Here is a 25,259-nt window from a genome sequence, read left to right as displayed (position 1 = left end):
TGTATACCTGAAAGCCGTATGCAACTGTATAATAGCTTACATGAATGCTATATAAATATGATTCCTGAAAAACAAAGTCAGGAATGTGCATAACTTCTAATTCTATATATAAGTCAGATTCTGGAAAAGCACATAAGATAACATCAATTGCTGTTAGTAAATATGACTGTGTCAAAGCGAAAATGCAGTAATGCAGTAATATTAAACAAATGTCACCATTCAATATTTACATAATATAATGACAGATAATTGCCATAACACCATGGACATATAGTTCTAAATTAATATACTATAATAGCATGAGGCGTCCCTCTGCATAAACCTTGTAATGGTATACCCCCGATTAGAGTGTGCTGGGCAACATCGACCCGCTTGTGAGCGCTCAGCGCTCGCGAGCGGGTCTGAATCAGGCCCTAAGGCCCGTATTCAATTTGAAGCATTAAGTCCGGATCCGCGTAAAGTTTCCGCCGATGACGTCATTATTGCCTGTTCTGGTTTTACCCCGTATTCAATTCGAAAGGCTTTCCGCCTAGGCGGAAAGTCAATGCAATGTAATAGGCGGTAAAGTATCGCCTATGAATGGCAGGTGGAAAAAAAGTGCAGAATTGTGGTTTTGGGGTGCAACGTTGCGGGAACCCCCGCGCAGCCTTCAGACAGTCCCCCAAAGGTAATCTGTGTAAAAAAAAACAACTTAAGGACACCCCAAAAATTTACTTTGAAAAAGGGGGCAAAAAAAAATAATGGGGTACAAACTTAAAAACTAGCGAACTTGACTCTGGGGGGGTCCCCAAGTATGCCCCAAGTGTTTTTTTAGATTGCAGGTGTTTGCGGCAGGTGGATTTTTCACAATATTTTAACTTCACTTTTTGAACTTTAAATATGCTGACCCCCATTTTCAAGTACCCCATATTTGCTGGGATAACTTATTTTCTGGAAAAAAATACTCCTAAATACTATTCTGCATCAGGTATATAAAAACACTATTTAGCAGCTATTGAGCCCATTAAAAACACCAAATACCTTCAGCAAGCCAAATCGGGACTACCATAGTGAACCCCCATGTCAGAGCATCATTTAGGGGGTGTCAGGCTGATTTCCCCAAAACTGACAGTACTTTCTGCTTGTTACAGTATTGCCGGGTCCCGTTTATGCGTACTTTCAAATTGAATACGGGGAAAAGCGTGCACACGCGCAATACTTTTCCGCATCCAAAACAGGTGAAGTCGGCATTAAGTCCGGGCCGCGTTAACTTAACGCGGAACGGCTCAAATTGAATACAGCTCTAAGAATGCTGCTAATCAAAACAATTATAATATACTCTACAATTAACATGGAGTATAAATAAGGTTCTTAGCACATTTAGTAAAAATGCATGCCACCTACCACATCAAAGATTACCTAATCTGATGGGTCTCTAACATTAGGGGCACCAAGAGGGGGGAGAGGGTACTAATTAGCCGTGCCCGTATATCACTGGGAAGATGGTGCTGCCGAGGTGGAGGGAGCAGCTTGCCAGATCAAAGTAAGATGTTACGTGGGTTGGAGCAATTGCACTGATCATCCGCTCCCACAGATCTGCCCCTGGCTGAGGGGTGAAAGGTGCCCCTCTGTACAGTGAGCCAGACTCGCACAAACCAGAGGCGGATTTAGACCTCCTGGCGCCCTATGCAAGAGACTGATTTGGGGCCCCCTTCCCTCAAATGGGATGCAGTCAGGATACCGGTGGACAATATCCCAACACTGCAAGCCCTACATGGGACTAAAGATAGGCGTCGAAATAGCGACGCCTATCATTAGCCCTACTACAAAATCCTGACACCCGGCAAACCGAACAACGGTAAGCTAGGTGTTTTAGGGTCTAGCCGCGGGAAGGGGGGGAGGATTAGAGACCCCGGGGGGACTTAGGGCTAGGCACCCCCCTCCGGGAGGGTTAGGGTTAGGCACAACTAGGGGGGGTTATGGTTAGGCACCCATCCCCCGGGAGGGCTAGGTTTAGGGTGCGGGGAGGGGGGGTTAGGTTTAGGCACAAAGGTGGGAGGTTACAGTTAGGCACCACTAAGGGAGGGTTAGGGTAGGGCGAGAAGAGGGTTAGGATACTTACCTGCTCCAGTTAGGATTTCGATTCATCGGGCTGCTGCAGTCTGTATTTGATCATTACATACCGATTCCCCCTCAAACAATCTATAGCATTATATACAATATTTTAAAGCTTTAAATATTACAAACATTGCAAATATTAAAAAGGCACATAAAAACACAGTGCAAATATAATACAAAATATTTTTTTTTTTTACTTTTAACACCTGATATCATAGAAAGTGCAATCAATGTATGTAAAAATAGCTGCCTTTAAAGAGCCCTGGCCCATAGCTATCCTATTCAGTCTGCTCTTTCCAAAATAGTACAACTGGAACACCAAGGATTCACATTTGTATTTATCATAGAAATGGGCCAGGCTACACTATAAAACCGGCCATACACGGTGCGTTGGCACCGTGCGAGGTGACAGGGGATCCGACGTCCGACATATCGGGTGGTCCACACACATGATGCGATCGGGTGGCCAACCGCCCGGTATGCCGGCTCCCCCCTCCCTCACCCGCATAGCAATGCATGGGATCACCTGATCCTGCAGTTAGATCAGGGGATGCAAAGTACGACCCCATGGGAGCGCGCTTTGTACGATATAATGGCCATACACTATGCGATATAGCAGCTGAATCGTACCAATCCATCGGATCAGCTGCTTTATCGCACCGTGTATGGGCCGCATAAGATTCACAACTCATCACAGCCAGGCTTCATGCAAATTGATCATTTAATTAGATAGGGATCGCGGCCCGCCTACATTAGGATAGCATTCCGACCTCGACTGGACGCCTTCCCATTACTAAACCCCTCAATCATAGACTCTATATTACTTCCCCCATCACTGATTGCATCATATCCCCTACCCTCTAATTCCCACCCATCCCTTAATACTTATTGTTACACCCAGGGCCATTAGTGACCGCTCTGTATATCAGTGTCCTCCACCCAAATCCAGCAATTTTCATAATTAGTACTTTTATTAACCCCAAAAGATATTCCCTAGCTTTTAATTTAACAAATTATTACACAGAAGCCAAGTAAATAAATATTGAGAAGTCACGCCATATTGTCTACCTCAGGGAAAAAAATACACACACAGAGCCTGATTCAGCATGGATCGCAATTGCAACCACATACGCAGATCGGTATGCACCGCACGTGCGCTGCGATCATTCACGCACATAGGAATCCATTGCAGAGTGCGCGGCAGCCGTAATCATTTGGAGATGGTGACGGGGTAGTGGGCGTACAAAAGCAGGCGTGCCTTTCCGTTTGAATGCTTTTGCATAAATCACCCACAGCAACGGCATACACATCTTGAGTACTCACTGCATGCGATGAGACTTGCAATTTCTAAGAAGGAGGGAGAAGCAGATGCACACTCTAAGCACTAAGAACACTTAATATCATAAAATACATAATAAACTGTCAATAAACATGGTTTTAACTTGAGGTTCTTAGTACATATTTGGCCAAAGATGTTTGCCCACCTACCGCATCAAGGTGAACCTCATCAGGTGGGTCCCTAACATCTCTAATACTGACACATTGTATAAATTTATCTAGGACTTACCTGTGATAGCGCCCATTATATGTGTGTACTGCAATGCACAGGACGTATACTAATTAAAATCACCTGGGGCAGGTAGGAAGAGTGCTTGCACCAACAAGTGTATCTTAAATACACAGAAAAAAGGAAAGGGGGATTGGGCTGCACATCCTAATTTAAATACAATATGAGGTGCTACCTTGCTGAGATCTGTAGTTCTACAGCAGAAATAATTAGTATACGTCCTGTGCATTGCAGTACACACATGTAATGGGCACTATTACAGGTAAGTCCTAGTTAAATTTATACAATGTGTCAGTATTAGTGATGTTAGGGATCCACCTGATGAGGTTCACCTTGATGCGGTAGGTGGGCAAACATCTTTGGCCAAATATGTACTAAGAACCTCAATTTAAAAACATGTTTATTGACAGTTCATTATATATTTTGTGATATTAGGTGTTCTTAGTGCTTAGAGTGTGCATCTGCTTTTCCCTCCTTCTATTTCTGCTGTAGAACTACAGATCTCAGCAAGGTAGCACCTCATATTGTGTTTAAAGTAGGATGTGCAGCCCAACCCACCTTTCCTAATTTCTAAGACAGGTCAGAGCTGCTATAATTGTGCGTGAGAGGCCGATGTTACCGATGTGTACACAGGTATTACAGATGTGAGAAAGCCGTAGTGGGTGTCTCTATGCTGGCTGAGCTGTGGCTGATGTTACAGATGTGTACGCAGGACTGTGAGGTATTACAGATGTGAGAAAGCAGTAGTGGGTGTCTCTATGCTGGCTGAGCTGTGGCTGATGTTACAGATGTGTACGCAGGACTGCGAGGTATTACAGATGTGAGAAAGCCGTAGTGGGTGTCTCTATGCTGGCTGAGCTGTGGCTGATGTTACAGATGTGTACGCAGGACTGCGAGGTAGTACAGATGTGAGAAAGCAGTAGTGGGTGTCTCTATGCTGGCTGAGCTGTGGCTGATGTTACAGATGTGTACGCAGGACTGTGAGGTATTACAGATGTGAGAAAGCAGTAGTGGGCGTCTCTATGCTGGCTGAGCTGTGGCTGATGTTACAGATGTGTACACAGGACTGCGAGGTATTACAGATGTGAGAAAGCAGTAGTGGGTGTCTCTATGCTGGCTGAGCTGTGGCTGATGTTACAGATGTGTACGCAGGACTGTGAGGTATTACTGATGTGAGAAAGCAGCAGTGGGTGTCTCTATGCTGGCTGAGCTGTGGCTGATGTTACAGATGTATACACAGGACTGTGAGGTATTATGGATGTGAGAAAGCAGCAGTGGGTGTCTCTATGCTGGCTGAGCTGTGGCTGATGTTACAGATGTGTACACAGGACTGCGAGGTATTACAGATGTGAGAAAGCAGTAGTGGGCGTCTCTATGCTGGCTGAGCTGTGGCTGATGTTACAGATGTGTACACAGGACTGCGAGGTATTACAGATGTGAGAAAGCAGTAGTGGGTGTCTCTATGCTGGCTGAGCTGTGGCTGATGTTACAGATGTGTACGCAGGACTGTGAGGTATTACTGATGTGAGAAAGCAGCAGTGGGTGTCTCTATGCTGGCTGAGCTGTGGCTGATGTTACAGATGGATACACAGGACTGCCAGGTATTACAGATGTGAGAAAGCCGTAGTGGGCGTCTCTATGCTGGCTGAGCTGTGGCTGATGTTACAGATGTATACACAGGACTGCTAGGTATTACAGATGTGAGAAAGCCGTAGTGGGCGTATCTATGCTGGCTGAGCTGTGGCTGATGTTACAGATGTATACACAGGACTGCCAGGTATTACAGATGTGAGATAGCAGTAGTGGGCGTCTCTATGCTGGCTAAGCGGTTGCAGACATTAGCATATTTCTACTAGGGATGTGCGCCGGACCATTTTTGCCGGATTTGGATTTGGATTTGGTTCTAATTCGTCGTCCGGCTTTGGATTTGGATTTGGATTTGCCAAACTGCGGTGACTGGCTTTGGATTTGGATTTGGATTTGGATTTTTTTACAAAAATTGACAAAAAAAGCTAAAATCACATAAATTGGTCTTTTTTTTCTTCCTAGAGTATTATTAACCTCAATAACATTAATTTCCAGTCAATTTAGACCATATCACAGCTTATAATATTGTTTTCAACATTATTGGCCAAAGGTTGCAGTGAGCTGACTGGTTACTAAGCGACAAAGCAGCGGCACAACGACACAGACACCACAGTATAAAGCACATCTATGACACATTGCCACACAGCAGTGGCAGAAATGAAAAGTAGTGCACCCACCCAGTGGGGTACGGCCAGCAGAGTCACAGTACTTGTTTACAAAGTGGGCTACGGCCCTAGGAGTCACAGTGCACAATCTTATTAGCATTACACCGCACATAGGGCCTGATTCACATTACACCATAAAGTAGTGTCTCTTATTTATGTTACGACACACAGTAGTGCCCCTTTTACACAATGCCCACAGTAGTGACCCTTTTACACAATGCCCACAGTAGCGGTGTCCCTTACACAATGTCCCCCAGCAGTGGTGCCCCCTATGCAGTCCCCTTAGTAGTACGGTCCACTATGCAGTGCCCCCAGTTGAATGCTCCCCAGTAGTATGCCCCCCATTAGCAGGCCCCCCCAGTAGTATGTCCCCCATTAGCAGGCCCCCCCAGTAGTATGCCCCCCATTAGCATGCCACCCAGTAGTATGCCCCCCCAGTAGTATGGCTCCCCCAGTAGTAGGCTGCCCCAGTAGCAGGCCCCCCCAGTAGTAGGCTGCTCCAGTAGTAGCCCCCCCTGTAGTATGGGCCCCCCCTGTAGTATGGCCCCCCCTGTAGTAGGCCCCCCCAGTAGTATGGCCCCCCCAGTAGCAGACCCCCCCCCAGTAGTATAGCCCCCCCCAGTAGCAGGCCCCTCTGTAGTATGGCCCCCCCAGTAGTATTGCCTCCCCCAGTAGCAGACCCCCCCCCAGTAGTGCAGACCCCCCCCCCAGTAGTATAGCCCCCCCAGTAGCAGGCCCCTCTGTAGTATGGCCCCCCCAGTAGTATAGCCCCCCCCCAGTAGCAGACCCCCCCAGTAGTGCAGACCCCCCCCCCCAGTAGCGCCCCCGGACCTTTGACAAGTAAAAAAATATAAAAAATAAAACTTACCTGTATCCCCGCTCCCGCGCCGTCCGCTCTGTCACACGCTGAGGAGGGAGCCGGAAGACGGAGCTCATGTGTGAGCTCCAGCCGGCTCCCTCCGTGCAGCAGCCAATGAGAGTCTGTGTGACTCTCATTGGCTGCTGTAACAAACACACAGCTGCCGCTGGCGGCTGTGTGTCTGTGTCTGTGTAGGGCAGAGCGCTATCACTGCGCTCTGCCCTACACGCGAGGAGACCTGATGTCGGATTCTCTAGTGAGAATCCGACATCAGGCGGCCGCCGTTCGGCCCCGAACGGGGATCCGAGTCAGGCGGTGAACACCCGAACAGGGTTCGGGTGGACTCGGATCCCCAATGTTCGGAGCGGTTCGGATTCCACAGAATCCGAACCGCTCATCTCTAATTTCTACACAGCACTGCATGTGATTACGGAGCTGCGATCACAATTCGTACTGAATCAGGCCCATTGTCCGCCATAGAAAAAAAAACACACACACTTTGGCCCTCATTCAGAGGCGGTCGCAAGAAGCAATCGCTCTCTGAATGAGGGCGGCAGCTTCCTTTTTTTTTAGTGCAGCCTCCTGGTCGCTAGCTAATCTGTGGGTTACCACCCACAGCTTAGCGACTGACCAGGTTGATGGTCGCGATGGTGAACACCATCGCGACCATCGAGGCTTGCGACCTTAGGGTCTCGGCAACCGCAAGCCCCAGGGAGCTTCCTGCTCTGATGAGCTTCCTCCTCCGTTTGTGAAACCACCTCCCCACCCCGCCTACAAAACGGGGCGAGCTGTCCATCAACATCGACAGCCGCCCTTTTTGTAGAGAGCTCCGGAGCGAGAGAGTTTCTCTCTCGCTCTGGGGCTTGCGCACATGCAGTGAGGCTGCTGCGCGTGCGCAGGGCTAACCATCGACCCGGTTGCGAGCGCATCGGCGCTTGCGATCGGATCTGAATGAGACCCTTTGTCCCCACAGGAAAAAAATAAATAAACATACATTAATTCATTGCCCCACAGGAAAAAATAAACCTACATACTTAATGCCCCCACAGAAAAAAAACCCATACATTAATTCTTAGTCCCCCACCCCTCCCAGAAAACTGAGTAACCTCACCTGCAGGGAAAGTTGCAGGAGGAGCTCCATAGTGATCCATAAGATCAGTGACTGGTCATCCGGTCCCTCACTTGCCTTTAGCTCACCGGCACGCAGCAGCAGCCTCAGTAATAAGTCACTTGCTGCATCTAAACTGTGTGGTGGGCTGGACAGCGTGTGGTAGTGTGACCTATGACGACATGCCGCCACCTATAGATCACGGATAGCCCGCGTCTGATCTACACAGAAGAGCCCAGGGCTGCCCAGGCCAGGAATTTTTATAATGGGAGGCTCAGCCATGATGCCTGCAATGCGGTCGCGGATTCTGGAGAACATGGAGGCCTGGGTTTAGCAGTGGTCTACCAGATATCTCCCGGCGGCCGCACTGCACACCTGTTCGACCGCTGCACAAGAACTGCTCTCGAGCTGGCCATGCTGATTGTACCAGGCAGTGGCACCCATCCCTTAACAATTATTGTTATATGCAGTGCCATTAGTGATCACTTTATATATCAGTGTGTGTGTCCCTCACTGATTGTAGCACGCAACGGTCACTATTGGCCCCTGGGTGTAAAAATAAGTATTAAAGGATGGTTACCACTGCCTGCCACCTCCCCCCATATATGAGTAGGCCCCCATTTTCTATACAATCAGTGCCTCCCAGCCACGGCCGGATATAGGCTTGCAGAGGCCCCGTCGCAACTAAATTCTGGGGACCCCTACCAATAAAATTTCTACGGCCCCTAACAGCCACCATCTATAGATCACGCCCCTTGCCTAGGGAGAGAGAGGGAAGAGAGGGGGGGAAAGGGTAAAAGAGAGAGAGAGAGGGAGAGACAAAAGGAGGGAGACAGAGGGCCTGATTCAGACCTGCTCGCAAGCGCATAGTCGATGTTTGGCCCCTGCGCATGCACCGCCTCCGGCGTATGCATGCACAAGCCCCAGCGACTGATGGCAGCTCCCTTGCTGCGGGGCTCACTACAAGACGGGCCGGCTGTCAATGTTGATTGCCAGCTCACCCTATTTTGAAGGCGGGGAGGGGGGGGTGGCTGCACAAATGCAGGCGTTCCCTTAGGAACGCCTGGCGTTTGTGGGCGGCCCTATTGACATCACTCGTGATGTCAGTAGTGGACTTCCTGCTCTATTAGAGCAGGAAGTCCACTCGGGCTTGCGACAGCCGAGACCCTACCTCATCGCCAGGCCGCTCGCACAAGCTGTGGGTGGTCACTCACAGCAATGTGAGTGGCCTGGAGGCCGGAAAAAAATCAAAAAAACGCCCTGATTCAGAGCGAGCGCTCGCAAACAGCGAGCGCCTCTGAATCAGACCAAGAGAGCGAGACTGTAATCACACACACTCTACCTGCTTGGCTTGCTTGCTTCATCATTTTCCTGACAGGGGCGAGCATGTCACGGCATTAGGCCCGCGAATTGCTGCAATATCAGCACAGGGGGGCGGGGCTTAGATCGTCTAGCAGTCATTCACCTTGCTGCTTAGGGTGCGTACACACTGGGTGATATTTTGGATGACCTGTTTTTTTGCGCAAAAACAGTGCACGATAACAATCAGTGATGCGCGCTCCTGCTGGTCGTTGGTCTTTGTCGTTCATCGCCCGAACATGCAGGCCAACTTGACGATATTGTCAGATTGTTGCATGTTCGGAAATGAGGGAGGGTGCCCAGCACTAAACAAAATCGTGCATGATATTGTTCAGTGTTTATGCTCAGTGTTGGTAGCGACACTAAGCACACCCCTGCCGAGGACACACTAGACGATGTCGCTGATGGAGCGTATCATCTAGTGTATATGCACCTTTATCCTCCGCTGGTCCCGGCTCCTCTCTCTGTGCATATGATGTCATACGCTCGTGTGTCATGTGGTCACATGCACAACAAAGCACAGAGACTAACTTGCACCCCAGAGTCGGCACCAGGCAGGCTGTCAGCGCAGCAGCCAGTGTCTGTTTAGCCAGCCAGCGTGACGCGCCTGTTCACACTTCCCATTTGAGATCTGCCAGAAATGCCCTGCATACAGTACTGGCCACGGGCCCCTGTTACCTGCCGGGCCCTAGGTGGGTGCCTTTTATTGTCTAGCGGAAAATCAGTTTCTGGCACATACTATTAGGCCACTCCCCCTAAAGTACCTGGGCCCGTCGCTGCTCTCTATGGCCCTGCCTAACATCCCTAATACTAAGACATTATATAAATCTATCCAGAACCTACCTATAATAGTGCATTTTGTAATACAGTATGTAGAGAGCAAAACAAGGATCTGTACGAATTAAAATTATTAGGTGATTTTAATTAGTATAGGTTCTTGCATTGCTGTGCACATATTAGAATTGGCACTATTATAGGTAGTATATTTAAAATTAGGGTGTGCAGTCCAGGCTCCCACCCCTTTATTTCAACAAAAAAAATTTTTTTACCTTATTACGCTGCTTAGAGGCTATATTTTAGTGTGAATAAACAAGAATTATTTTGTAACAAAAAATTTCACTCAATAAAATGTGTAGATGAAATAAAATAAAATTGTTTCTGCCCGGTTTCGAACCGGGGACCTTTCGCGTGTGAGGCGAACGTGATAACCACTACACTACAGAAACTGTTGGTGGACTGAGTTCTAAACTTGCACTCTAGATTATCAGTAGGTAGACTATGGACCTATCACTTAATTGTTTATTCTTAGGAATGCTTCTTATTGGAACCACTGTCCCGGAAAGAAAAGATTAATAAGTAGCTCCAAATGTTGATTTTTCTATTGCCACAAATCATTTTAATACTTTCAGTGTCCCTACTGCCAGCAATGAAAAATTGGTCCATTGCTTTTCACAATTTTAACCAGTGACCACCGAGCCCGCACCAAACTAACACACACAAACTAGCACCAAACTCTATGTCACTGGTCACATGACTTCCTCTTCTGCCATGAAATATTTCAACCAAAGAAAAATGTTTGACAAAGTTACTATATGTGTGCGGCCTATGGTTACTATGTGCTGTTTTAAGTACAGTTCTGTACTTGTGTCCCTTAAATATTATATTGCACTCAATGTAGTAGGAATATTTTTACCCATTCTTAAAGGGGCATAATTGATGATGGTGAATATATTAATAGACTTAATATATACTTTTATCCAGATCTTTGCCTGGGCGTAAATTATGTTGCTACGTTTACTGCACTGAGGGTGGGTAACAGGCTGAAGGTAGCCCAGTAATCGCTGACTTGATGCCAAAGATTTTCCCTGGGTACGCTCTCCACTGATTAGCCAGAATAAATAGCCTTAGTGTGCCATCATATTGTGACATGTAGAATTGCAATATCTTCCAGAAAGTTCAGTGATAACCATATGTGGTACCCCCAAGTTTGTTTCCAAATAGGGATCCCCCAATTTTTTTTATATATAGAGATAACAGCCCCATTCACATAGTACAGTGAACTTTGACTGACCCTGCTCTCCCTGAAGCCCACTGTGCATGTGCAAACAGGGAGGTAGAAAGTGCCCCTTGGTCAGCGATCCATTTAGGAGGGAGAATCCTGCCCCATTGATTGGTAGCCTGGGTGTCGGGACTTGCATAGAGCACCCTGCTTTGGAAAAAGCCCCCTCTGAATAAAGGCCTGCCTTCCTAAGTGCCTGTTATCAGGAGGCGCCACATGTGGAAGTCTGCGCATGCTGGGAGAGAAGAGGAGCTGCCTGGGAAGGAGGTCTCGTCGCTCCATCGTCGCAGATGAAGCCCCAGCTGAGGAAAAGGTCCCGCCAGTGACGAAAACCCTGCTGGCACCCACACGGGCAGAAGAAAAGACAGCCCCAGAGGAAGAGTGCTTCAGGAGCCCTCCTGCTGCTGTGTGTGTTTGCCGGACAGAGCCCCTGTGGAAAGGGATTTTGCACCTGCTGCCCCTTGTAAAATACCTGCCGGAGGTCTGCAGCTGGGAGCTCCGGTGCGGGGCCTAGCATCCCAGAGTTTCCCTGGATATCGTGGGGGGCTGAATAGCCACTGCCAGGGGTAAGAACACCAGACCTCCCTCTGCTAAGCTCTTGCCTCCTTTCCTTTAGATAGTATCAACCAGCCGGGACACCCCCTCACCCTCTTCCCTTAGTGCCTTCTAGTGGGTCCCCAGCCTTTTTTTTAGTGGGTCCCTTGTCCTCTCCTAGGAGCTGCAGTTGTTGCCCAGTATTCACTCTCAGGCCTACCAGGGGTTTTTCCTTTGTTTATAGCACATAGTTGCCCCATTTCCCCCTTCATAGTGCCTTAAATTAGGTAAAGTGTGTGTGTAATGTTGAAATAGGGGGGAAGTAAAAGATAGGTCAGCCCCTCTTTTCCCCAAGAATTGTATTGGTGGTCATTTTCTTTCCTGTGAACATCTGGCTCATGTCCAGGAGGGGACGTGATTTATGGGTGTCGGTTCATGTCCAATGCCACTGTGGATGATGTATAAAGTATTTTATGTTTATCTTTGAACTAAATGTAATCACATGTGATATGTATTTGGCTCTGTTTACTATTTGACTCGTGTGTTAGCTAAAGTGGTTGATAGTGGCCCTCCGTGGCCCTTTATCTGTTATAGCACTCTGTAAAGCTGTTCACTGTTATTGTTGTCAATGCTGATTATTATTTTGCTTGCCATGAAATGTTTCATCACTTGTTGGTATTGGTGTTAATGTAAAGTGATCTTTATACACTGCTTGTTGCCGGTATCCATTTTAAAGTACATTCATGCTGATGTAATGTATATTATTTGCTGTCATCTCTTAGCACAAGGTGTAAGGTTGCTGTGATTTTTCACCCTTGTCAATTTCTGTGGTGTAATGTACATTAATTGTTTATTTAGCCCTGTCTAACCCCGGCTGGCAATTCTGGTGGTAGTAATTTGTGGCATAGGCATTTAGGAAGACTGTTGTCCTTATGTTCTCAAGGCTCAAAGACTGTGTTACATTATTGCAAGTTGCTGGTGAACTACTGCTATCAGCATAGCCTCAGTGTTGTCCTTATTTTCTCAAAGCTCAAAGACTGTGTTACATTATTGAAAGTTGCCGGTGAACTACTGCTATCAGCATAGCCTCAGTGTTGTCCTTATTTTCTCAAGGCTCAAAGACTGTGTTACATTGTTGCAAGTTGCCGGTGAACTACTGCTATTAGCGTAGCCTCAGTGTAGTCCCTATTTTCTTCAAGGCTCGAAGATTCTTTAAATTACTGCAAGTTACCGGTGAACTACTGCTATCAGCACAGACTGTATTTTAAAGCTATAGGCTGCTGGCGCACTACTGATACAAGCCTAACCTGCAAGTGTTTTTCCCATGTTTTTCTCAGCAAAAGGAAGCGTTAACAGAGACTGTTTTTCAAAACTATAGGCTGCTGGTGCACTACTGACACAAGCCTAACCTGCATGTCTATGTCAATCGCTGGCAGCGGCAAGTGCAGATACCTTTTAAAGAAAACAAATAAACTATTCTAATTTGCTCTGGCCTCGGCATCCACACTGAGAGAGGAGATGATGGACAGGACATACTACTTGTTCCCATAAAGGGAAAATGTGGTCACTGCATTCTGTTTGCCAGGGAGCACAGCACAGAAATACACAGACACAGCTCTTCTGGTGGGCGTCACGTAACGTGCGCATGCCACGCCCCCTGACCTTTCCCCTGCTGGCTAGCTGGGTGCTTCATTTCCCGGGCCAGAGGATAGAAGATGGCAATGAAAATTTAAAAGTTCCTTCCAGGCACCAGCTGCCTGCGAGTCAGCTAGCCACGCCCCCTGGGATTCATGTGGCTGCATGCTGTGAGGATCTTTGCATAGACACGCCCCCTTGGATTCATGTGGCTGCATGCTGTGAGGATCTTTGCATAGACACGCTCCCTGGGATTCATGTGGCTGCATGCTGTGAGGATCTTTACATAGACACGCTCCCTGGGATTCATGTGGCTGCATGCTGTGAGGATCTTTGCATAGACACGCCCCCTGGGATTCATGTGGCTGCATGCTGTGAGGATCTTTGCATAGACACGCTCCCTGGGATTCATGTGGCTGCATGCTGTGAGGATCTTTGCATAGACACGCCCCCTTGGATTCATGTGGCTGCATGCTGTGAGGATCTTTGCATAGACACGCTCCCTGGGATTCATGTGGCTGCATGCTGTGAGGATCTTTACATAGACACGCTCCCTGGGATTCATGTGGCTGCATGCTGTGAGGATCTTTGCATAGACACGCCCCCTGGGATTCATGTGGCTGCATGCTGTGAGGATCTTTGCATAGACACGCCCCCTGGGATTCATGTGGCTGCATGCTGTGAGGATCTTTGCATAGACACGCCCCCTGGGATTCATGTGGCTGCATGCTGTGAGGATCTTTGCATAGACACGCCCCCTGGGATTCATGTGGCTGCATGCTGTGAGGATCTTTGCATAGACACGCCCCCTGGGATTCATGTGGCTGCATGCTGTGAGGATCTTTGCATAGACACGCCCCCTGGGATTCATGTGGCTGCATGCTGTCAGGATCTTTGCAGGAGCTGCCTAGTTTAGCACTTCCTGGACTTCTACTCCACCTCCTCCCAGTGCTGCTGTCATAGAATAGGTAGGTGTTAGTAGTATTAGCAAACCCCCTCTCCCAGTGTGTATTATTCTCACCCTCTGTCTCTGTCCACCCTGGGGTTTATGGGCATCTGTGCCCCTGTTTGTGTTCCTGTGCTATGTCCTAACTCTCCCCTCTGTTTCCACAACTGTCTTTGTCAACCCCCTTATTCCTGTATTTGTATGGAGGTTAATGTATGTGCCTTAGAGATATATATATATATATATATATATATATATATAATTCTTAAGCTATAAGATACAGGTTCCAGACACCTGGTGGAGGGGCTGTCTGTTCCCACCCAGGGGCTGACTACCAAGGACTGCAGTTACTTTATTATAGTTCATAGGGGCCCCCTTGTCTTAAGTGCCCCTCGGAGCCTTAAATCAGGCTCTGGTCCTGGCAGAAGTGAGGTGTGTAATGCACATGGCCTGAGGCGCTAATTGGCTGCAATTTGTTTCTGTAGGGGACGTGGCCAGTGACTGAGAGTGTGTCTGTTTTTGCTCTTTTCTCTGCTAATGCCCTCCCTAATACAGCGCGTTCTCCACACGCACAGACACACTTTCAGTATATTCTGTTGTATGTCTGTGTAGTTTAGCATTATGTGGCATCTGTAGTCTAGCATAATAAACTACTTCACTAAACAGGTGGATGTAATTCTATTAAGATTTTGCTTCTGTGTAATACCTACTACCCTACCATGTTCTAGCTGCGCCCATACATTGGGAGATAAATGGTTCTATAAGGAGTACTACTGTGTGACATATGGTGAATAAAGGGCACTACTGTGTGGTGTAACGTGATTAAGGGGACTACTGTGTGGTAATTTGAATGAGGTTCACTACTGTATGGCATAATTTGAATTGGCACTAATTTGTGGCCACACCCCATCCCCATGAGGCCACACCTTTATTTTTGCAATGCACCATTCCTATTTAGAATATAAGAGGGGGGGGGGGCGACAGTCATTTACTTTGCCAGGGGCGCTCAGACCCCTAGATACACCCCTGGCGGATATTTATTTTATATGTATATGATTGGGCATTGTTTCATATAGCGTCAGAATATTCACCTGCTGCTTATTTGATACTATTTAATTAGTGACTTTGTCTATCTATCTATCTATCTATCTATCTGTCTATCTAGTGATAAACTTCAAAATTACTGATCCGATTGTGATGCCGTTTTCACCATTGTGTAGGTAATGTTCCCCAGCAGGTTTTAGGCTAAGGATCATCACGATCGGATGTCAGGGGGCTGTGGGTGGGGCTCCGCAGAAAGGGGTCCCCTGCAATGCTCTCGGCAAGTCTAGATTATTTTTAGCCCTATGCTCCAAAGAGGAGGTTTTGCTGTGAGGAGCCCAGGGCCTGCAGTAAAGAGGATAGCTGCTACCTGAGGAGACCCATTACACAAGCACTGGTGTACTGTACCTGCTGTTCAGGGACCTATAAACTCCCTATTGGCAGATGATGTATGAAAACCATAAACTTCTTAACCGAAACTTAACTAAAATAAAGACACAGACCAAGTATATGCGATTCAAAAATAATGGTCAGCTTTATTTATATGTACAATAAAGAGTATGGTGGCAGAGAAAAGAACGGTAGGCGACCCGACGCCCACTTGACTTCAGCAAAAGTATGTAAAGTTTCACTACGGCCAACTATCCCAACTTAGGGCCGTATTCAATTAGCTGAGATAAGCCATTTTCGGCTAAAATTTTTTGCCGGTGACGTCATTTCGCCAGGTGAAAACTTATCCCCGTATTCAATTCCAAAGACTTTTCACCAGTGCGGAAAGTCAATGCATTGGAATAGGCGAAAAAGATTCACCTATGAAACTAGGCATAAAAAAGTGCAGAATTGGGAGTCTGTGGTGCAAACTTGCGGGAACCACCTGCACCCTTGGGACAGGCCCCCAAAGGTAAACTGTAAAAAAAAAACTTAACACTTTAGAACACCCCAAAAAACTACTTTCATTTTGGGGGCTAAAAAGTACAATGTTGTGAAACAAACTTAGAAACTAGCAAAGTAGACCCCAAAGGGTCCCCCAAGTATGCCCCAGGTGTTTTTAAGATTCCAGGTGGTTGCGGCAGATGTATTTAAAACTTCACATTAGTAACTTTAAAATATGCTTGCACCCATTTTCATGTACCCCAAATTTGCTGGGACTAGTTATTTTCTCCAATAAAAACTTCTAAATGCTCTTCTTCATCACTTGTACAAAGACGCTAATTAGAAGCTATTGAGAGCATTTAAGTACCCCAAATACCTTCAGCAGGACTATTCGGGGGTACCCATAGTGATCCCCAATGTTAGTACATCTTTTGGGGGGTGTCAGGCTAATTTCCCCAAATCTGACAGCACTTTTCACCTGTTTAAGTTTCGCTTGGTACCGTTTTCGTGTCCTTTGGAATTGAATAGGGCGAAAAGCAGCCGCGCGCACGCAAAGTCTTTTCTCCAAAAACAAGCGATGTAGGCGGAAAGTCCGGCAGGCGAAACTTAGCCGACATTTCGTGGCTAATTGAATATGATAGTGGCAGGTGGGGAGTTTGACTGGGGCGGTACACGTGTCAAACCGTAATGCAGGTATTCTAAGGCGAGCTCAGGGAGGACAGAAACCTAGCGTGTAGCAGAAGGGCAGAAACCTCCCGTGGAGCAGAAGGGCCGAAACCTCCCGTGGAGCACAAGATGATCGTTGTCTGATCGTCCTGCATGAGCTGGATGTTCGATATCGAACATCCAGCTCATGCACCAACCCCCAAACGACTATAACGACCCGTGATCGACGATCGCGAGTCCGTATAGTAACCAGGCTAACCTGGTCGATATTGACCAGGTTGGCCTGTATGCACGGTCGATGGTCTATATCGACCATCCGTACCCGTGCATCGACCATCATTTGGGGGTTGGAAGGGCCCAAAATCAGGACAATATGAACGATAACAATATGATCGATATCGTTCATATCGTCCTGTAATATCTGACCGTGTGTATGCACCATAAGAGTGATATAAATACTTGCAAGGGCCAACTCTCCTTTTAATGCAAGTGAGGCGGTATCCAACCCCCATGCCAATGTATTATTAGAGCCCACTCCACCGAGAGGTGCCGCTGACCCCTGTAGTGTGAAATCAGCCTAACCAGTGCATTGAAGGGAAGCGCACCACTCATACTGCAGCAAGATGGACGCTTTATAGACTGCGGTTCTTTCCCGCCCCTGAAATGAGCCAATACAAAACACAAAAGGACAAAAGGGGGGGGGAGGGGGGGAGATCAAATTCAAAAAGGCAGTATAACATTACAGCCCTACCCACACTCCTAATAACCACTTCCCTTAACAAAAAATACTCACCAATCCCTGAAGCTATGCCACTGCCTATCACCAAAACTACCACTCCCCCTTTTATTAACTCCATCCACTCCTGCCTAGGGGTTTATGTGCCCTCTGATCTATCCCAACCTTGGTTATCTTTATGTGCGGTGATCGTTGGAGCTCCCTGTCATCTAGGGAGGCTGCAGCACTGTCCTCAGTGACTGGAATACTGTAGGACAGTCTCTGAAGAGAACAGAGGGGCCGGCTCAGTACAAGTCCCTAGAGGTGGGTCCTGTGCAGGAGGCGCAGCTCAGTACAATGCAGAGACCACCAGAGTGCAGGGAGGGAGGGAGCCGGCTGCCTAGGGAGAGACAATCACCGACTTCCACCTGGGCTGAGTATTGCAACCTATATATATGCAGCCTTTCACTGTTTCACCAGGAATTAATATATATATATATTTCTGCCGGACATTGGTACATTTTTATGGTACTTGGTTTATCTTAATTAATATCCCTGTGTGTATATTGTATACTTATTATTTATTATAATTTATTTGATTTATTGTTTAAAAATTGATTTTATATTTGCTAGTTGACAGTGCTCTATCCTATTTTTGACCCTGGGATATGGACTGAGCGTTACCTCCCCTTTGTACCTGGATTAGCAATAAACTGCTCACCTGTATGGTGCCTGGGCTTGTGGTGCCTCACACCTCACCTGCAGCTTTAAGGAGGTGTTAAATGACTAAAGCTTGTTAGTATTGGGGTGCACTTTGGCTACTTCTGTTACATATTATCAAGGAGAGGGCTCCTTTCTGGTTTAGGGTAGTCACTGTATATAGTTTCCTACACCCATGATGCCCCTTCATGGGCCTGAACCTATTTGGTTCCAACTTGTGGTTGGCATATTATCTTCCTGGCGGGAGAGGGTTCTCTTGATTAACCCCTTCACTTCAGCTTTCTGCTGCTTGATAAATTGCAACTACAACACAGTCACGGGTGCCAAGACGGGGGGAAGGTCCTGGTTACCTGGGCCTGGGCTTGTTGTTTCCCCCTTTGCAGTGTTTGATGCTGTGTGATACTTGCCAACTTTCCCAGAAGGTCCAGGAGAGTAAAGGATTTGAGGGGGCTCTCTCCTCCTGACAAAGTTGTCCAGTCTCCCGGTAATGCCCACTTATTGACTGCAATGGGTGGCCAGGAGGATAGAAGATGTGATTCAATGCAAATTGCATCATCAAGCCCTGTCCCCAGCTGTAATATTCCCCTAATTGAGATTTTAAACAGCGGCCTTAAATAGTGGGAGGCGGAGCCTTGATGCCATATAGCACCACCCCAACTGCAAATACTGTGAATTGCAGCTTTAGACAGTGGGGGGCATGGCCACAATGATGAGCATGAAATGCCACACACCCAAGCCATCGGTGACTGGTTTTCCCCTCTGGGACTATATCAGATTATAGGCAAGTAAGAGCTGGGCATAGTATTTTTTTTTATCTTTTTGTCAAAGGAGGTGGAGTCATGCCTCCTGGATTTGGCCACGCCCCCTTCCCCCCAGCACCAGTTCAGCTCTCAATGTCTCCATAGCAGGATATAGGGACTCAAAAACTAATGAACATACTGTAGAGGGACTGGAAGAGAAGCCCATGATTTCTCTGCAGTATCCTTTATCTCAGATAGGTGGAAGCAGTGAAAAACCCTTTTTCTAGCAAAAAAAAGAGAAAAAGGTTATCATTGCTTCCCAATAAATGCCAAAATATTGTAAGATGTGACTTTGGAAAACATTTATTCCCTGACCGGGAATCGAACCCGGGCCGCGGCGGTGAGAGCGCCGAATCCTAACCACTAGACCACCAGGGAAGATGTTCTGCTGTAATTCTATATCCTGTCAACTGCAGTTAGCAATGACAGAACTTGGATATTTAGAACTTTTTTATGTCACTGCATATTACAATTAGCTTTTCAATATTTCTTATTAAAACCAATACAGAAAAAAGGAAATGCAGGTGCACACTCTAAGCACTAAGAATGCTGCTAATCAAAAGAATTATTATATACTCTACAAGTAACATAAATAATGCATGCCCACCTACCACATCAAGGATAACCTCATCAGGTGGGTCCCTAACATCAGGGATGCTGAGAAGGGGAGGAGCAGGTACAAATTAGCTGGGCCCGGGCTTGTTGAAGCATTCCAGATCTGCCCCAGGCTGAGGGGTGAAAGGTGCCTCTCTGTACAGTGAGCCGCACATGCTATTAGGCCATCAGGGGCGTATCTACCCATTAGCCAGGATGGCACTTGCCAGGGGGCCCCGGCCGAGGGGGGCGCCATCCGGCGGTGCGATCCATGGCCAGGGGGTAGACTCATGGGGGACCCCCCTGCCTCTTACCTGGTGGGTCCCTAACATCAGGGATGCTGAGAAGGGGGGGAGCAGGTACAAATTAGCTGGGCCCGGGCTTGTTGAAGCAGTCCAGGTCCACCCCCTCTCCCGACTATACTTACCTTGCTCCAGCAAGTAGGTCCCTCCTTCTCCCCGTGCCATCTTCTCAGTGACATCTTTGCCAGAGTCTTTGCACTCCAGTGCACACGTGCCATCTTCCCGAATATCACTGGGAAGATGGTGCTGCCGAGGAGGAGGAGGAACCTGCTTGTCGGACTGAGGCAAAATGTTATGTGGGTTGGAGCAATTGCACTGATCATCTGCCCCAGGCCAAGGGGTGAAAGGTGCCTCTCTGTACAGTGAGCCGCACATACTATTAGGCCATAAAGTACCTGGACCCGGAACTGCTCTCTATGGCCTTGCCTAACATCCCTAATACCAAGACATTCTATACATTTATCCAGAACTTACCTATAATAGTGCCTATAGTATGTAGAGAGCAATGCAAGAACATATACTAATTAAAATTATTATTAGGTGATTTTAATTAGTATAGGTCCTTGCATTGAACTATTATAGGTATTGTGTTCAAAGTTAGGGTGTGCAGTCCAGGATCCCAGCCCCCTAAATTAAAAACAATTTAAAATATTTTTTGAATAAAGAAGAATTACTTTATTTAAAAAAAATTACAATTTACTCTATAAAAGGCGTGGATAAAATTATTTTTTTTCTACCCGGGGACCTTTCGCGTGTGAGGCGAATGTGATAACCACCTCACTACAGACACTGTTGGTGAGCTGGGCCCTAAACTTGTACCCTAGTATATCAGTAGGTAGACCATGAAGCCATCACATTATTGTTTATACTTAGGACTGCTTCTTATTGGAGCCACTGCCCTGGAGATAAAAGATTAATAAGTAGAACCAAATGTTACTTTTCTATTGCCACAAATCCTTTTAATACTTTCAGGGCCCACACTGCCAACAATGAAAAATAGGTTCCTTGTTTTTCACAATTTTCACCAGTGACCACCGGCTCCTAGCACCAAACTCTACGTCACTGGATAAGACCCATCTCTGGCAGGTAAATGCCTGTTACCCCTATTCAGAAGAGGTGGCTCTCCTGTTCACATGACTTCTCTTCTGCCGTGAAATATTTAATCCAAAGAAAATGTTTGATTAAAGCAGGCCATACATCAGAACGATATCTTTACAGCCAGCCAACTAGTTGGCTGGTGGGAATGATAGTTGGGCATTCGTTTGCTCCGTTGCAGCTAAAAACGGCCAACAACGGTCTTTTCAACTAGTTGAGAAAATCAAACTAGTTTGATTTTTCACAAATAATTGTTCTAGTGTAGGGGGAAAGTTTACAACTTTTATGATTTTAAAACTTTCCCCCCAACTGAATGATAAGTAGGCGGACACTGGCTGGCAGTGCCCACCTTCTTTTGGATTAGCAGCAGCTGCGGCAGGCATCACTGCTGGGCTGCTGTTTCTGTCATCCCGGGATCGGCGGCATTGGTGGAGCAGGAGCTCGGAGGAGGATCAGCAGATCCAGCAGTCCATCACTACTGGACTGCTACCTCTGCCATCCCGGGATTGGTGGCATCAGTGGCGCAAGAGCCGGGAGGAGGATCAGCAGTCCATCACTACTGGACTGCTGCCTCTGCCATCCCGGGATCGGCGGCATCGGTGGAGCGAGAGCCAGGAGGAGGATCATCAGATCCAGCAGTCCATCACTGCAGGGAGGATTAGGTGAAAACTGGAACCAGACTGCCAGACCAGAGCGGCTCCCTGCAGCACCCCCTTCTTCAGTGCAGCTCTCTGTGCCCATCCTTGCCCCTGGGGTGTGTCTGTGGCAGCTGTTATTTGCAGTTTGGGAGGGAGAGATTACAGCCTCACCATATGAAGCTGCCAGGCTGTGATAGGAGTCAGCTGGACTGAGAGCAGACTGTCATGTCATCAACCAACTCTGTCAGTGGGTATCAGGGAAGAGCTTGGAAATGGCATTTGCATAAAGTTGCAGATGGGCAACAGTCAAAAGAAGCCGATGCATCTGCGCCCATCTCTGAATCAGACCCACTGTTGGTTGACACATTGGGGGCGATTCAAATGTTTTCGCCGTGGTGTGGTTGGATTACAATAATTTGTAATACCGTACTGAAATTCAGTATAAATTACCCCTTGCCCACTGATAATGTTGGGAGGTTAGGGGATGTAACGCTGAGCTAAGTGAACGGGGCGCAGACCACCTTACACAGCCACCCTGAACATTAAAATATATTCATTTGATGTCAATACCTAAATTTATCCAGAAAGAGAGCAACTACACTTCATGGGGCAGATTCAACTGGGCGCGAGGTTTAGCGAGGAAAATACCTTTCGTCCAATTTTGGAATACTGCAGGTATGCGCGCTTCCTATACCCGTGGTATCCAATGTAAATTTTTTTTTAAAAAGTATTCTTCACTTACCTGCCTGGTGGTCTCCGCTGCTCCTGGTGGCCTCCCCTCTATCTTCTCACTGGAGAGGGGGCTTCTGGGAGTCCCGGGAGCTGCTGGTAGGCTTCAGGGGCTGGTCTGGTGGGAGGGGCAAGGGCTGTTAGGAGATGTAGTTCTCCCAGCGCCCATTCCGGGGGGCCACACTAACACTGGGGACACACCTACATCGGGGGTCACACACACACTCACTCATACACACTTGCATGCAGCACACACTGACATACTCACCCTGCTGCAAAAGAGCCAGCTCCCGACGCTGGATGCAGAAGACAGCGCTGCAGAAGGAGAGTAATTATGGACTAATTAAGCTAATTGGAAACTTACAATTTCTTAATTAGTCCTAAGGGGGGGAGGTGCCGCCGGGGTGCCAGAGCAAGTCCCGCTGATTTTACCTAAAATTAACAATTTTAGTAAAAATCACACATGCTCTGGAGGTGCGAGAAAAAAAAAAACACTCACCTTATTGAATAGCAAAAATCCCGCACCTTCAAGAAAAACCTCGCAGGTGTGGGATTTTTGAAATTCTCGCACCCAATTGAATATGCCCCATAGTGTTTAAATCAGCTACAGATACATACATACATAATACCCCAAATATTTAAAACATGCAGAAGTAGGCAGACACTGGGCCTGATTCAGAGCCAGACGCTATTTGCGCTCGCTCGTTCAGAAAAAGGGGCCGGCTATTTAAATTGAGCGCTCGCTTTTTGCGGTCTGTTGACGCCTCTATGTCTGAGCGAGCGAACGAAACATGCGCTCGCTATTTTGTAAAGACGCCCCTTGGCCGTTCGCATCATACGTCATCTCCGCTATTTATTAGATTAATCGAGTACATTGAAAGGCGTATGAACTGCTCGCAGTGCTTGTGGTTGGATTTTCCTACCGCAATCATGCGAACAGTTCAGGCTAAGAAACAACCAAGTGACGTGGCCGATGACGCTGCTTTGTTAATTATGCACACCCTTAAAACGCCCGTTTTGACCGTTTGGCACGCCTGCGTTCGGATCACCACTCCCCGTTTTCAAGCACCTTCCCCTGTTACCACCCACAAACGCCTCATCCTGTCACTCAAATTAGCAGGCACTCGCTGTTTTGCGAGCGCTCGATTTCCGACCGCAATGACTGTGGTTGACGCATGCGCATTACGACCCATACGCATGCGCAGTTGTGCGAACATCGCTTGGAGCGAACGAGCGGCCGCTTACGAGCGGCTCTGAATCAGGCCCACTGTTCGCCTACTTCTGTGACATCACAAGTTGGACAGAAGTTGGCTGGTCTGATAAAGTCAGCAGTTTCATGAAAAGTTGGTTAGATGTGTGAAGCACTGTTTTAGTTCGGCAGGCAAGTTGGTGGGTTGGAGGAAAGTTGATCTGAAGTTAGTCTGATGTATGGCAAGCTTTTAGGCTGGGTACACATGTAAAGATTTTCTGTCTAACGTTCCCGCTAGGCTGTTTTAGCGGGGCGCGGTGCCCTGCCCTCCTACTGGAGGGCAAAAAGCACCCTGCCCTCCAGGAGGAGGGCAAAAAGTGCCCTGCCCTCACAGCCTGCGGGAGCCGTTCTCACCCGCGGGACGCAGTGTCCCGCGGGTGGAGAAACATGCGGTGACCCGTTCACCGCCGGAGAATAGACGCCGGGCGCATGCGCCCGGCATCTATTCTCCCTCTCTGCAGGGCTTGGGGGCTGCCCGGCGCGTCCGTAAGTGCCGGGCACGCCCCCTGGAGTGACGAAAAGGGGACGCGTCTTATAGACATGCCCCTTTTTCCGATGACCACGCCCCCTTCTCGGTCGCGCGCGCCTTAGGCGCGCGCACAGGCATTTCCTCTCTAGCTCCGGCGCCCTGCTTCCCGCTGGAGCTAGAGGGAACACTATCTGTCCAACCATCCAACTAGTTGATTGGCTGGAATGAAAATCTGGTAACATATGGGAGTAACTGATGATCAGCAATTTGCTCCTAAATGCCAGAAAACAGATGAAAATGGCCGTCAGACAAGTTTGTTAAATGTTTGATCCAAACAATTTGTTCAAACAGTTTTTGACCATTTTCCGGCGTTTGGGAGCAAATTGCTGATTGTCATTTGCTTTCATACCTTACCAGATTTTCATACCAATCAATCAACTAGTTGGATGGTTGGACAGAAAATCTTTACGTGTGTATACTATTTGTATGCAACCTTTTATTCCTATTGTGATACCCAGGACTTGGTGGCCTTTCCTTCCGACACAAATTTTTTTTTCCAGTTCAATAGTATAGGTTTACTTTAACTCAGAAACAGTCACAAAAGGACTTTACCATTGAGAACTCAACTTTATTGTCACAACACTTATATTTTGCAGGATATTTAAAGTTGTTTTGAAAGTCTCACAAAACACTTTCAATTACAATAGCATAAAATTGCAAATAACATCACCTTAGGTAATAAACTGTAAATGTAACACTTTAACAGTGTTTATTCATTACCAGGTTCATACATAAATAAATTAAATCACATATATTGGCTACCACAGATCCCCATAAAGATATACTGTATAACTCAGTTCAGCTGAATTGGCCATGGTGGTGCACGTTATAAAGCTCAGAGCTTTTTGGGGTTAAATATCTGAATTCTCAATCCAGAGTCATCAAAGTTTAA

The 25,259-nt window shown here is 47.3% G+C and overlaps 2 non-coding genes across 2 annotated transcripts; both read right to left on the bottom strand.

The window, feature by feature from the left end:
- Positions 1-10,395: 10,395 nt before the first annotated feature.
- Positions 10,396-10,468, bottom strand: TRNAV-CAC (transfer RNA valine (anticodon CAC)). Its single transcript has one exon. It is a non-coding gene; the product is annotated as a tRNA-Val (tRNA).
- Positions 10,469-19,537: 9,069 nt separating this feature from the next.
- On the bottom strand, positions 19,538-19,609 carry TRNAE-CUC (transfer RNA glutamic acid (anticodon CUC)). The gene has a single exon. It is a non-coding gene; the product is annotated as a tRNA-Glu (tRNA).
- Between the last annotated feature and the right edge of the window lie 5,650 nt (positions 19,610-25,259).

Source organism: Taudactylus pleione, unplaced genomic scaffold, assembly GCF_031769625.1.
Source record: "Taudactylus pleione unplaced genomic scaffold, aTauple2 ptg000551l, whole genome shotgun sequence".
In the NCBI taxonomy this organism is placed as follows: domain Eukaryota; kingdom Metazoa; phylum Chordata; class Amphibia; order Anura; family Myobatrachidae; genus Taudactylus; species Taudactylus pleione.
This window is presented reverse-complemented; position numbering and strand designations above follow the sequence as displayed.